General features: G+C 41.9%; 1 long non-coding RNA gene across 1 annotated transcript; it reads left to right on the forward strand.

Annotated features, from left to right (window-relative positions):
• Positions 1-3,684: 3,684 nt before the first annotated feature.
• Positions 3,685-5,493, forward strand: LOC119483786. The gene is made up of 3 exons (XR_005205795.1): positions 3,685-4,053; positions 4,662-4,735; positions 5,399-5,493. It is a non-coding gene; the product is annotated as an uncharacterized LOC119483786 (long non-coding RNA).
• The last annotated feature ends 9,969 nt before the right edge of the window (positions 5,494-15,462 follow it).

Below are 15,462 nucleotides of genomic sequence, written 5' to 3' on the forward strand. Positions count from 1 at the left end.
GTGTTATAGTAGAGGGCAGCCTTTACTACTTAGGACAAATACCTGCTGTAAGATCTTTCATCTGAAACAATGTCCTTTGCAGAATGTAATTTATACCTTAATAGGACACAAAAAAAGGAGATACAAGCAAGGTGTATCACAATACAAGATTCAGATGATGGGTATGATCTTTGTCTATTTTTCCAGTCACCTAAGGGTGACAAAAGTCAGTAAAGGTATAGCATAGTGGTTTGGGAACCTGGATAGTGTAGAACGAGGGTCAAATCCCCAGCTGTGTGTGTATCTAACATCAACAGGAAGGATAGTTTATATCTCTGAGGGTGGTCCATGTGGAGGGACAATCCAGCAGTCCAAGGAAGGAACAGACCACTGTCAGCCGTCCTTCTCTCTGGGGAACAAATCCATTCGCCTTGGAATGTAAGCCACAGCTCATCAATGGTCTCAGTCTCAGCTGTATGCCTTTCCTTACTCCCTCCAGTGCAGAGATGAGGTGAGCTCTGTATAGACTACACATGCCGTGGTTCTCAGAAAACCTGAGAACATGTGGGGGCTCCCAGCTTGGTGAGACTTTTTTACAGATACAAAGCAAGTTGAACACGCTGGACTCTGAGTGTTGTCCAGGTAGAGGTGGAGGTGGAGACATAGCAGGGTCCTTGGGCACATTCAGCAACCTTCATCATAGGTGAAAGTTTTCTGAGACATATTGCAGCTAACACATCAGACACATCATCTCACTGGCTCAGCTCCTGGGTCCCTAGACTCTGGGATGTCCCGTTCTACACTCAAGGAAGTGCTGGGTAAAAATAAAGATGCTAGAATTGCAAAAAGTATCAGTTATATGAGGCTGCTCTCTTGCTGTTGCTGGCTTGCTCCTAAATTGAGGCAACACCGAGACTAGAGCAGACTTCTGCCGAAAGGTGCAAAGTGTGGTCCTGCAACCAAATCCTGCAGTCAGTCCTGTCAGCGCTCTAATAGTGTGTGCTGTACATCAGAAATCTGACCATTTTATCACTGTCTAGGCATCTCCATTGGATGTTATACAACAGGTTTATTCCTTATGTTACTTACCATGAGTTGTTCTGTCCCTAGCATCATGGCGTCATGGGCATCGTGGCGTAGAAACATGTGCCTCTTTCCACTTGGTCTGTGGACTCTACATTTACACACTACTACCTGCCTAATGCACTGTAGCAGTAGGCACCTCCTTTGGGGAGCAGATGCTTAGCGTTGCCCGGCAATACCCATTTTTAATGATTCCCCCGGGTGGCCTGTGGTAACTCCCACATGAGGGATGACTAGTTACCTTTTCCAGTCGTTTCTGCCTCTGGAGGGGAGAACCGAGCAGCCTATACGCTCCTTCCATTTGGCCGTATAGTGTCTCGCAAGACAGACTGGCAAGACCTTGGTAGTATCTGACACATGTGCTTAAAGCAGCAGTGCTTGTGTGTGTCAGTACCAGCTGGCCTAAGGGTGTTTATGTAGTAGTAGATTTGTAAATAACGTGTTTGCAGCGGGCTGGAGTCCTGCATGCACATTTGCACATAATTGGTATTTTCTTAGGAGTACAAACAGGTTTTTAAAACTAACTGGAGCCACCTAACACTCACGCTCCCCCCTAACCCTCCTTCACTCCCTCTCTCTCTCTCTTTTCCCCGCCACGCTGCCAGGAGCAGGCTGATTGAACGAGCATCGGTCTATGTGGGTCATATCTCTGCTGGAGTGCTCTGATCGGTTAGTGCTGCCTGGCTGTGTTATCTTCCCGCTCTCTCTGTTTCCCTCCTTCAAGGGAAGGCATTCAGTATGTCTTACAAGGTGACATGTCTCTCAGACTAGGCTCACAAACCGAAAGGCAGAAGGCTGCCGCGAGGATGAGCGGGGCTATAAATTAAAGGGAATCAATCTGTTTATTGTATATGATTAATTAATGACTGTGGCAGGCGGAAGGAATCTAAATGTGGCACCTATAATGCAGAGACTACAAAAAGCTAGACAGAGCCAGAAGTGCACAATAACAAATCCTTCCTGGAAAGCTGCTCGTAGCTTAAAATAGTGCTGAGGAAAAGTACACGTTCTAGCGATTCTTTAGACTATGCTGAGAAATAGCTAAATGAAAATTCAACTCAAGCAAGCCAGGATGTCCTAGAATGCAATTAGAAGACAACTATTAAAATCCAATCAGTAATTGAGGGATAATATTATGTATTCATTTATTTATTATGTATTAATATGTATTAACATATAATACAGATTTTGACAAATATATCAAGGTCCACCAACTCGCCACATACTGACGCTTTGTCAGACCCATTGGCGTCACTTTTTGGTCGAAGTAAACACGTGCTTAATGTTGTGAATTAAACAAAAACACTTGCTTAGGTTTGGAGAAAAAAACACTTAGTTAGGTTTAGGAAAAAAACACATGGTTGGGCTTAAAATTACAACATTTTTACAGTGCAAATGTGACTTGACGTTGTGAACACGAGACACGAATGATCAGCTGATCATAACGTGAAAGTGAAACGTATCACACGGTACACGAACAACGGTCTCCTGGATGACAGCCTTGTGTTTGTTGGGCCCATTCCTCTTTATAACATGTCACTACAGCACATTCCCTTTGCAATTACTGTTGCCGCGGATGGGTTTACATTGTCTGTTAGAAAGTGCTTCATGTCTGCCATAACCTTAATGAGCTCAGAGAGGAGCCACAGGCTCACCTGTGCTGTTTAGAGGCAACTAGACACAGGTGAGCTTAGTCAGTGCTCCTAGAACTAGTAAGGGAGGAAGAACATTACTGTTTGCCTGTCTGCTCCCAGCCAGACCTTTTCCCCTGTCCTTATCAAGTGCGTCGTCTTAATGCCATGTGTTCCTTTGTTCACCTAGCTAATTAGTGACTGTGTTCAAATGTTATCTGACTTTGATTTGATAATTAAGATGATTGAGTAGATGCATGTGCAATACGATATGATACAATACAACTTTATTGTCAGTTTGCACTGAAATTCAATGTTGTTTTCTGACATGCATCTCCCTCTTTTCTGTATTTACTGCAGACCCGACACTTGATGACATTAAAGGTGAAGTTCATCTAAAATTAAATCCCTTTTAGGTGGAATTTCCTGGTTCTCCGTTCCTAATTCTGGTTCATTAAATCACTTACTGTTTGCTTTTTTTTTTTTTTTTATCCCTGGGCTTTTAACCGCACCTCACAGTCTTCATCAGTGGATGGAGTTTGCTCATATTATATCATACTGAAGTTTTTATTTTGTTTATAGACGCAAAGGTTTGATTGACTTCAAAGATGATCTCTTTTCTCCCAGCGAGTCAGTCCCTAAATGCAAATGCAAGCCAAGTGGAATCCAGCGTCAGCGGTGAATGTGAATGAATGGCACAGTACCAAGCAGCCCCCATTGTGAAACCGATATTGCATTGTGGTCTCTGTTAATCAAGGCAACTATGACATTTAAGGCCGACTTTGAATTTGATTAAATGCGGAAAATCAGCCCATCCATATACAGTATGACATTTCAACATTTCCATCCCATTTCCTTCTTCTGCACTGTTGAGCATTATAAAGCACAAGAGGCATATTTCCCCGGCCATTCCAGTATCCAGTTTAAAGATCTGATGGAACAGAATGGAATGGAACATGAGACCTCACATTCTAGAATTCCTGTCATTGGAATTTATTGTATCAAATTACACAATTTTAATTGTATTGTCCGGAAATTCCATCCATCACTATGTGGCCATTCCTGAGTTGATTAGAAGCGTGCTGTGAGAGATAGCTAATTAGTCTTTCTCCATATTAGCGTCTGAATGGCTAGCCTTGCCCTGACCTCTCTGGAAACACATCAAAATGCGCAGGGGTCCCTCCGCTGACCTATATGTGTGTGCACGCTAGTGTGTGTGTGTATGCATAGCCATGTCTACGCTCAGCTCATCTGCTTGCGCTGCCCGGCCCGTGTGTGCTGCAGCGTATGCACTCTTGCTCATCGTCTCCTCACCTCAATTTACCGTGAGAGTGCTCATTGGGAGAAAAACACTTAACAGGTACATACAAGACACCCTGAATAATTCACTCTAATTGGCAAAAAGAGGAAAAGAAGCAAAGAGTGACAGAGGGTGAGCTATAGAGTGGGAAAGATGGGGGAGAGAGTGGCCATCCATCTACTGGCTTTTTTTTTTTTTTGCTTTTTTTTGAGGTCACATACACCCCCATGCATGTTTAATTGGCTTTGGGATGGCATGGTGTTTCTGCTGCCTCTGCTGTGAGTCAGACTCACTATGCCTTTTCACGGAGGCTCAGCAATGGAGATACTATTTTAGGAACACATTAGGAGCCCGGAAAACACTGACATTTAGACTATCGCCGGGATGGCTGGGAGAGGGAGAGGGCTAGTCACTAGTGTATATGACAGATAGACACTGGGTTATTGCCAGCGTGCTTTTGTGGAGAGCCAGTACAGTAGGGCAGACCCATGTCAAATTACTTTCTGAAATGGTTTCATTCGCTTCTTTTAAATGGATCGAGCTTCACCAGCAAAAGGACTGATTAGATCGTCCCGAATGTGCAAATCACACATAATTCTAGCTGCACAATAGAGCAAAGGTTGGAATGAGGAAACACTTTCAATTAATAATGTATCGTGGTCACACAGGACGAAGGTCGGTGCAAGTGGAGAGATGTACTGTCAACCCTCATGGCACTCGTGAACATTTTTCCTGTAGCAAGGTATTAGAGTGCATTTTAAACCTTTTAAATCTTGAGAACTATCATTTAGTTGAACATTTGAGCCCTTTTTAGGTAAGCATAAAGTGACTTTACAGTAGAGGCATATTGTGACTTTATGTCCATAGGGTATTTTCAATGTTCTATCTACCTAATATAAACAATGCACTGAGTTATTGGCCTGTTGCGATGTATTTTCAGGCTCAGACTAGAGACCAAAGTCTAGCCTGCCTCTTCTTGATACAGAGAAAAGAGAAGCCAAAGCAGTGTTTCCTTTCACAGTTTCATCATTTCTACTGGATGCTAAATGGAACCAGTGTGTGCTATGGCTTTTCCACCTTGCTCTCAATCTCTTACACCGGTATAATGAAATTAAATTACATATAATTAGTATGATTTAAACATCAATACTAGGTAATTGCATGCATTACTAAGCTGTAATAGGGATTGTAGCTGATGACATAAACGTTAGGTCTGGTCTAAAGTTAATTCATATGGGAATATTTCCAGAAAAGCAGAGAGGCAAAAGAAAAGCAAGAGTGTTTCTGTCCACCTATTCTCTATTGTAGTACAGAGTCTGTTGAAGAGCACGCACAAGCACCTTGCGCTGTTGCCAAGATAACCTCTACTTTTATTTTCTAACCTCACTTTTCTTTATCTTTCAAGGTGTTAATTTGGAAATCTTTGAAAGCTATAACTCGCTCCGTCTTCAGTGTGTGATAGTTTGAGTACTTCTGCACAGAATTACACCTTTAACTTTCCTTTGACTAAGTATTGTTGCTTATGTAGTCAGTATACCTCAAGGTCTGAAAAGTGAAGTCAATGCAGAAGTGCCTTCAACTTGCATTCTTTCTAATAGCCAGCAGGGGGCGACTCCTCTGGTTACAAAAAGAAGTCTGATTGTATAAAGTCATGAGAAAATGAGCCTACTTCTCACTTGATTTATTACCTCAGTAAACATTGTAAACATGAGTTTATGGTCTCAATCGCTAGTGTCAAGTCTTCTTCAATACAGCATGATGTTCATTTAGTAAATTATGGTCCCATTTAGAGTCAAATAGACCATAAAGCAGGGTATGCTTTAGGGCGTGGCTACCTTGTGATTGACAGGTCGGTACCACGGCGTTGTTCGGTCTAGGAGTTGTCCGTGTTTTCATCTTACAACTTTAACCCTTTCACAGTGTATTTTCAGTTCACGAAAGTTAATTCTAACCTTTTTGGTCGCCTAAAAAACATCTCCTAGTTGTACTTAGCTCCACCCTCTCGTATCACTTCTGGTTGCAAAGAACCAACATGGCGACGGCCAAAATGCCAAACTCAAGGCTTCAAAACGGCAGTCCACAAACCAATGGGTGACGTCACAGTGACTATGTCCACTTCTTATACACCGTGTATGTATGTAGCTCATGTGCACTACTTTAAAATACATGCACAAAAATCATTTATCTAATAAGCTCACAGTTTGTTGGGTTCATTGCACCAGACTCAAAAGTGGACGTACTAAATTAACATCCATGGCACGTAAGCTGCTCTGTCTATCTTAAACAGCATAAATACAAAAGCAAGGAGAGAAGCAAAGATAAGCCATGAAACGGGTGTCAGAAGCATTTGACATGAGTAATAAAATAATGATAATAATAATAAATAATTCATAATACACACTTTTAGGAAGTGATTTGAAATGCGATGTTGCCTATAATTTTTAATTTACTAAGTTTTTAAAATTGGAACCTTCATTTGAACCCCAGGCTCTCTTCCCATCATGTTCACCACAATGTATTACATCATGGTAAAGCAGCAATGTGACTGTGTGCCTTGTTGTAATGTATTTTTTAAATTAAGTGCGATGTAGAGCATATCTGCAATAGAGCAGACAGAAGTAGCTTCTCATTGTGGCAGATACATTTTTTTTTTTTCAGGGCAACAATAGCGATGGGAAAAGGAAAATGAACAGCAAAATCTGTAGACAAGAATGCAGAAAAGGTAATGTGAAGAAACAAGAGAGAGCAAAGCATGGGAAAGCTACCTAGCAACACAGCAGCAAAACAAGTAATGTGTGAATAACGTGCAGATAGAGAACACACGAGACAAACAGGAGAGAGGAAGAGCATCCTCTATACACGTTATCTCCACATACTGTTGCACCGCAGTCCAAACTGGTGTCTCCCAGGGGCCATGTCACCCTTTTTTTCCTTCTGATTGGTATTGGTAATGAGGCACAGCTGCCTTATAGTGGGCCCAGCAGGCAGGGCCTTGATTGCAGCCTCTCACTTGTGCAGGCGAAATGTGGCAAAGCCGACTGGATCGCAATGCGAGGATGTAAAACGGGGGACTTTTGGTAATGAAGAGATCCCAATCTAGGTTATTATGATTCCGAACGGTATTCTCTGCTCGATGCCAAATGTGGTTTACAAGTAGCTTTTGGCTTGCTTATTATGTTTTCATTGGCAGTGAATGTGGTGGGGGGGAATTTTTGTGTGTGAAGGCTGTAAACGTGGCTGTTCTCTCTGGATAATGGTTTTGCAGCAAATATAGAAAGTTGCACTGCTGCGAGTGAAACAGCTGTAATTGCATGTTGTATATTTGCATGTTTTTTTTTGTACAAGAACATGAAAGTGTGGCATAGGAATTTTGCTGACAGTTATTCTTTTTGAATGGTGTAAATAATTATCTCTGATTGATATAAAACTCATCATATCCTCTTAATTTATCCATTTCCTCAACTGGTGAATGGAAAAATCATCTGAGTTTTAGTTTTAAACCTGTAGTAGGCAGAATATTTTTGGCATCATTGGGTAAAAATTCCATCCAGAATAACCTTTCAGCATATTGTAATTCAAGTGTTCTGAGACATAACTAGACTTCTGCACCTCCTCATGGCTCTGTTTTCAGGCTTTAAAAAATCTAGTCAAGGACAGGACCCTTTGGCCAATCACAGGTCATTTCAGAGAGAGAAGGTTCCTATTGGCTGTTCGTTCAACGGAGGCAGCTGTCAATCACTCGAGAACTTCGATCAAACGGTCAAACTAGGCAGCGCTGATCAAATATGAATCAATATTCTGTTACTGTAATGCCTATTTCTCGCCTCAAATGTTTTCAGCAACATCTTGTAGTGTACTGTTTAGCTGTAAAATGAGAAGGTTTGCTCCAGCTGCTTGGTATTTCCTCAACTTATCTCAACATGGCTGCCAGGTCACGGGTCAACTTTCTCATTTTACAGCTAAACAGTAGGCTACACTACAAGATGTTTCTGAAAACATTTGAGGCCAGAAATAAGCATTACAGTAACAGAATATTGATTCATAGATCAGCGCTGCCTAGTCTGACTGTTTATCAGAGACGGCAGGCTCCAGCTCGGCTCTGATTAGTTGTTTTCGTCCAATCTGTGAAATCTTGCAGATGCCATTAGGAGCACCGGAGGACACAGAGGAACATGATTTTTTTTCAGATTACCTATCTCATGCACTGCTCTCAGGATATTTGCTCCATTTCTTCCCACTGCAGCTTTAAATCTGCCAGTCTACTTTATTCCATCCTGCTGGCATGAAAAAGTTATTACTTCTTACCATCATGCAGTTTGTCAGTACGAGTCAACACGGCCGAGATCACAAGAGGCAAACAGAAAACAATGACCACAAAGTGATGCGCTTATAGGATGAAGCGAACGGAGGATGATAGTGATTGTTTTTGTTTATTTGTTTTCTGCTTGGCCCCTCCTCCTCACAGCTGTCAGCTTGACTGTCTGGGGGTGGCAGTTTACCTCAGTATATTTGGATTCTCAGGCTGTTGTTGTTTGGATATGAATCATGGATCCTTTTCGCATTCCCTTCAGGAGATGCTGGGCGCCAGTTGCTATGGCTACAGTACATCGCGGCTCAGAGAGACACCTTGTGAGATAAATTTGACCAGTGAGACTTATTTCTTTTGTCTGTCTTTCTCTCCTTTCACGGATGCTGCTCCAGTTGGCCCGTAACCTCATCCACTCTTCAGCGCCACATGAATAAACTTTGTATTAAGTGAGGATGTATTGTAAAACTTGAAGGTTCAAGCGCTGGGTTGAGTAGGTCACATTTTCAAGGTTTTTCTTTTTTATTTATTTATTTTTCTGTTGTAAAAACTTGAAGTTAGATGGAGTTCGTCCTAGAAAAGATTTGAAGAATCACTTAAGACGGAGCATGCATCTTTCTTTACATGGAATATAAGAGCTCTTCTTTTATATATATACATATATATATAAAAGAAGAGAATATATATATGAACTATATCAGAGCCATGGTGCTGCATATATATATATATATATATATGCGGCACCATGGCTCTGAATCTCAAACTCCAGTCAGGTTTCAGGAGATTTATGTGAGCTAAAGTTAGTTCACATAAATCAGTGAATGCAAGAATACTGAGCGCACCTACACAAAAATCCTGAAAACAAAGTGTTTGGCTTTGGATGCACTGCCGGTGAAGTATGTGGGTGGAATTTTGGGTGCAAACATTTACAGGCTCATATCTCCATCCTGCGTGTACCTGCATTATTTGCATAGATCATAGATATTTGCATACAGTCAGTGGGGGAGCCGGGTTGGTACAGTAGACTATTGACAATAACCAATAGGTGTTTTGTGTGAGAAGGGGCTGTGCAAATGTCAGAGTTTACAGAAGAAATTGGAGAAGCATCATCAAACATTCAATTTGATTATATTTCTGCTAGCATGATTACCTGCTATAATGGATGTGCCTGATTGAAAGACTGTTAATTAATTTCCACAGCCCAAAGACTTAACACAACACAGGCACATGCAGTGTGCAGAAAAACCGATGCGTTGTGCATTTTGATTGGCTGCTTGGTCCTTCCCTGAACTGCCTCTGTAGGAGCTGGATGCCCCGAGCCCTCCCTCAGCGAACAGGACAACACATTTGTCAGCTAACTGAAACAGCTCATCTAAATTTAAAATGTAATTTAAGAACCATTCAAATGTATAAGCCGCAATGCACCTCACAATATGAACAATTTACCAACACGCTCTCAGCGTGAATGCCGGTCACCTGGGAAGATGAGTGCGTCTGGGTTACATTGTGTATGTCACTACATCCATATTTGTGTGTGTTTTGATGAACTGCAGCACTTGTTTAACATCCTCCTGAGATCTGGCCCGACTCAAACCTTGATGCTACTATGAGTTGGTAGATATTCAACCCTCAGAGGCAGCAAAGGGATTAAAAAGCTGACTGTTTGCAGCAGCATCCAAGGACTCTTCATTATGTATCTCCTGCCTCTTTTCAAATCACTGATGCAAGAAGTACGCTCTCATATGACAGAGAGAGAGAGAGAGTATGTGTGTGTGTTGTGTGGAGGAATGAAGATCCTTGTACTGTTATGTTCAAACAAAGGTTTCCAAGGCAACCACATGCACCATTAGTCCCCTTATCAAAACTCAGGGATGAAGCGCCTCAATTACCCCTCATTCGGATGCACGCACACACATAACGCGCGCACACGGACTCTTAACCCTCAGATCTACAAGGGTATCTCAACCTTTGATTGAGCGTCGCTTTGTACAAATGGTACCGCTGTATGTCGAGGGACAATATAGCGCTGGGTTTTGATCTTTTGGCTGTTTGACTGAGAAGAGACTCTCAAGGACGGGCGACAGGGGTTGTTTTATTGGAAAACAACGTCGTAAGAAGACAGTCTCTGTTAAACTCCAGGGCCACCTAACAATGGTTTTGTTGGAGTCTCGTTTGAAAACGTTCAGGAATCCAGCGCCAAACATCAGCTCAAGTACATGAAACAAAGCTGGAATAATGGACGGAAAAAGAGAAGGGAATTCAGTTTAAGAAGAGAATATTATTGGCGAAACTTTCAAATTAAAAGCTCCAGCAACAGGTCTCCAGCTTACTGCTGTGCCTATGCCAGTTCCCAAGACTTTAACTTTATTATTAAAGGTGCTAAATACGGGATTGGGAGCATTTCTATTGCCTCTCAACGGCTCTCAACATGGGGATGGAGAGCCAGTTAACAAACATGCATTAAAAGCAGGCGCGGTCGCCCCAGCTATGTAAACAAAGCACGGAGAAACTCGGATTACAACACACACAAAGGGAGAGCGACTTCATTCTCTGCTCAGGTAGACATTACTCCTCTATATCTTTACATAACAAATAGTTGTTGGCTGCTATATTAATGCTCTAGATATTGAATTTAGCACCTTTTAAGCTTACAATCAGGAAGTACACAACAAATTACAGATGCACTACATTAACTGGATTTAAATTTAAATACTGTTGATGTGAAAATACCCAGTCATTTATCTAGCATGAGCTAAGCCACTAAAAATAATGAGGAATTAAATTATTCCCTTTTAATTAACTTGCTTAATCTTGATGTAATAATGATGCATATCGTGGTTATATTAAACTTTGGATTTGGCACGAATAGGTGATTATCTGTTTTTGTTATTTACCCATTATTCCCTCCAACTCTAGTTTTAACTTTTCGTTTGATTCTGTGTTCCTTCGGTGAAGCATATGGTGTAAAAAAAAAAAAGAAGTTTAAACCCTGTCTACAAGCTCAATTTCCCAACCAAAAATCAAATGTATATTCTGTTTTAAATGTGATTCCAAGGCAGTCTATTTTATTCTATTCTTTTTTATGCTATCTTTGGGAAAGAAAAAGAATGAAAGAAAACTGTTAAACACCAAAAAGGAAGAAGAAACAGCAGGGGAAACATGAGGGTCAACATTTTTACTTTCAGGTCATACTCAAACTCACACAGGCACACCGGAGGAGACACACACACACACACACGCACACACTCCCTCATCTATGCCTGCTGATCCAATCATAGGGCCTGGCACAGGATGACAATCTGGGGATTGCACCGTCATCAGAACAAATCCAACCCAAAGGATCCGAGCTCTCATCTGGACAGACAGCCGTCTCAGCTCATCAGGTCGCGGGCAGCAGACTGCTGGGCTGAGTACCGATACCCTGAATTCACACTGCTGGGCTGAATACCAATAGTCATCCTGTGCAATGTATCCGTCTGAGTAGATTGGGCTGAATAACAATGAGAAGGAAACAGGTGCTTTTACATCATTGTGACCTGTTTATGGGGAAAATTACCTACAGCAGAAAGCCAATTACTAATGTCTTCTTTGTCTTATCGGTGTCATATAAACGCTGCTTCTGTGATGTCTTGTCCTTTCTGTACTGTCACAACTTTATTTTTTTTAATTGCCTTTTTACTACCTACATATTGCTCTCTGATGGGGGTCTCTCTTTTAATTGCCTCCCCTGAGGTTTGTTCCCTTTTTAGCCACATTAGCAATGTGGCTCAAGGGAGGGACGTGTCAGTCTGTCAATCTATATCACAAATATGGGATGGATTGAAATGTTGTACAGACATTCATGGTCTCCAGACGCTTTGTTTATCACCTGATTTTTCCACCATGTTTGGTGAGTTTTTGGTTTTAGTAAATGAGCTTTGGTACAGATCTCCACAGTGCCCACATGACCAACCCTGTCTCCTACAAAATTATGTTCCCATAAAACTAAACTGCATTCTCTCTTTCATTTCGAGATAAACTTATTTTCTCCCAGATTACAGTCGCAGATTTAAAAAGTTTTAAACACGTGGTTTTTGTCGTAAATTGAAAGAAAACTAAACTAAAAATGCAACAACACTACTTAGCTAGGTTTAGGCAACGAAACTACTGGGTTAGGTTTAGCAAAAATAACATCATGGTTTGAATTAAAATGACTACGTTTCACACGGGACACAAACAGCGGTCTCCTGGGGAAAAGTCTGATGTCAGTTTGACCGATCCATCACCCCTTCTGCCATCCTGTAGTGGACTTTCTTGCTAGTTATAGCCTACTCATTATTAAAACACATAACTTTCATTAAAGGTCACTTGACATATTACATTACCTGCTCTGTGCGTTGCGTGTTGTACTACGTCACTTGCTGCAGCCGCCCGTGGACTTACAAACGTATTTGTGATACATCAAACACAATCCGCAACAAAATATGTTTCCTTCCAAACATAACTGAGAATGCAGTTTAGTTGTACGGGAATGTAATTTTTAGGAGACGGAGCTGACATGACGAATCCGAATGACTTTAGTGATCTCCTGTCTTTCCCTCCAGCTCCACCGGCAGGTTGACAGTTTTGGCTCGGGCTGAAATATCTTGACAGTATTGGATGGGCTGCCGTGAAATCTGGCACAAACATTCATGTCCCCCTCAGGATGAATAGTAATAACTTTGGTGATCCCCTCTTGCTGTTACGGTTCGGAGAGCAGAACAGGCAGGACGGACTCAGACTCAGAGATGGGCAGATACAACGAAGATAGTTTAATAACACAAAAGTCTACCAAAAGGTAGGCAGGTAGCTTTGGCAGATACCAGAAAAAACAAAACTACAAGCAGAAACGACAACGAACCGACATAGAACAAGAGAACTGGGCAGGTATTAATAGTGAGTGATTAATGTGGAAGTGGGACCAGGTGAGCAGGAGGTCTGGTGGCTGCAGGGCTAACGAGGGACAGGTGAAACTAATTATTTATTTATTTATTTATTGTCCTTTATTTAACCAGGTTAATCCGGGGGGGGGGAAACAATTAAAACTGGCGGGAAAACACACAAAGGCAGGAAGTGATCTGAAACAAGAGGAAAGGTGAGTAATACATATAAACAAGAAACACTAAACCTGATTGAATAAATTACATAAAAAACCTGGCTGGACTTTCAGATGGCGCTAGATAATAACAATAAATACAAAACAACCACACTGAAGCAATGCTCATAGTGTCCGTAATGAGATAGTGTAGGTGGACAATTTACCTCTCGCTAAGTCCCGCCCCTTGAACGCAAACTGTCGAATCATAACGTAGCATCAGCCAGCTCCGACCAGGGTCCGACAACTATGCGGCTGTGCTCCATAGACTCTCATGCAATCGTTTCAGATTTCTTCATTTTCAGGCTGGTTTTGTGGATTTCGAGTTAGTCATGGTTAAACGCTGTGCCTGGGGCACCTGTGATAGCGATACTTGTTACCTGGAGAGGTTGGAAGGAGATATACGTTTCTAAACATTTCCATGTAAAAACCTGTGGAGCAAACATTAGCTGAGTACATAAGCACATCATTAACTATGTGTTACCACTATGCTACGCTAGCTACTGAAGTTATACTGAATGTATACACATGCTGCTTTTGCTTTGTAATGATTGTAACACTGCATAAGGTTACCTGACAGCTTTACAGGAACAGTGTTGTTCCTTAATTTCATTGTCTTCTGTCTCCAGGTGATGTGGTGCTTCACTTTTACTCTGTGATCTGTAGGCTCTGGCTTCTATATTTATCTTTTTAACCTGTTTTCAATGCTGAATCAGTTTGACATCCTGATATGTCTTTCAAATGCATGAGGACCTTTCTGTCTGCTTCTGTCTGATATTGCTTTTTTTTTTTTTTTTTCAAAAATTAGATCATATTTATTCAGGGAGTGCAGTTAGTGACAGTGTGGGCTCAACGGTGATGTTAGGCTCTGACAGCTTGACTTGAGTAGCAGCAGGGGGCGGGGCTTAGCGAAGGGGTCAACAGCCTTAAAGGAAGCAGCCAATACGGCACAATGACCCAGCTGTGTGACCTGTTGACCTGATGGCATCGTTGACCTTCCTCTGAAGATTTGCAATTCCACAAAGTGGCCTTGTTCACATAAGGATCACTCAGGTAGTACAAGGACACAAAGACTGTAAGACCTCGCAGATATGTGTGTCAGAAGCGAAGTCTCATAGGGGCCGTGTCCACCAAAGCGTTTTTTTTTACTGGCTAAAAGTGGCAGGCGCTCTTCTGAAAACGCTCAGCTGGGAGTGCTTGAGAGCGCTTTGGAGGCGCATCGTTTTCTTCAGCTTTGGTTGCGCCTCGTTGCTATACGGAATATCAACGGAAGTTATCATGTCGGCACATGGTACAGTATTTGCTCTTGTCCTTGCTATGGATGAAGGGAAGGCTGAAGAACGTACTGTGGGGAGAGAGGACGGACCGGATTTATGTGGGTTCATGAGATTTGATGAGATCAGATCCACTTTATTATCCCACACAGGGAAATTTGTTTGGTCCAGTGCTCATAAAGTCCACAGTAAAAACAAAAAAAAACAATAGCATAACATACACAACAAGACCACCACATACTAAAACAATAAACACATTTGATCACGTCGTTGTGGTAGGCTATTTGTCCCGCCCCTCCTCCACTGTGATTGGACAGCTGGATAAAAAGCAACAGTGACGACTCGCATTTTACCCAAAGTTGAGCATTTTTCTCGGCGACCTGCAGTGCTCGGAGCAGAACAGATGCTCAGTGCCTCGTCACACTGCTGCCATTTTTAGCAAAGGGTAAATACGCGGCGCTCCCGTTGCAAAGCATTAAAAAAAATTTGCTGGCCTCAGGAAAAAACGCTTTAGTGGACACAAACTTAAGGCTAAATTTGCCGTCAGTGACTGGCACATCATACAGTAGTATACTGCACAAAGACATCGAAACATGCATTTGTAAACTGTCTCTTTAACTGACACACACAAACATGACATGACATGAACCCACAACACCAACACACACAAACACACAGTATCACCATGGAATCTACAGTTTGATTGATGGGCTTACAGATCTGCTGCGCTAAGCTTCAAATATTTATCATACACTTTTGTGGTCTCTCATCTTCTG

This window comes from Sebastes umbrosus, chromosome 3, assembly GCF_015220745.1.
Source record: "Sebastes umbrosus isolate fSebUmb1 chromosome 3, fSebUmb1.pri, whole genome shotgun sequence".
Taxonomy (NCBI): domain Eukaryota; kingdom Metazoa; phylum Chordata; class Actinopteri; order Perciformes; family Sebastidae; genus Sebastes; species Sebastes umbrosus.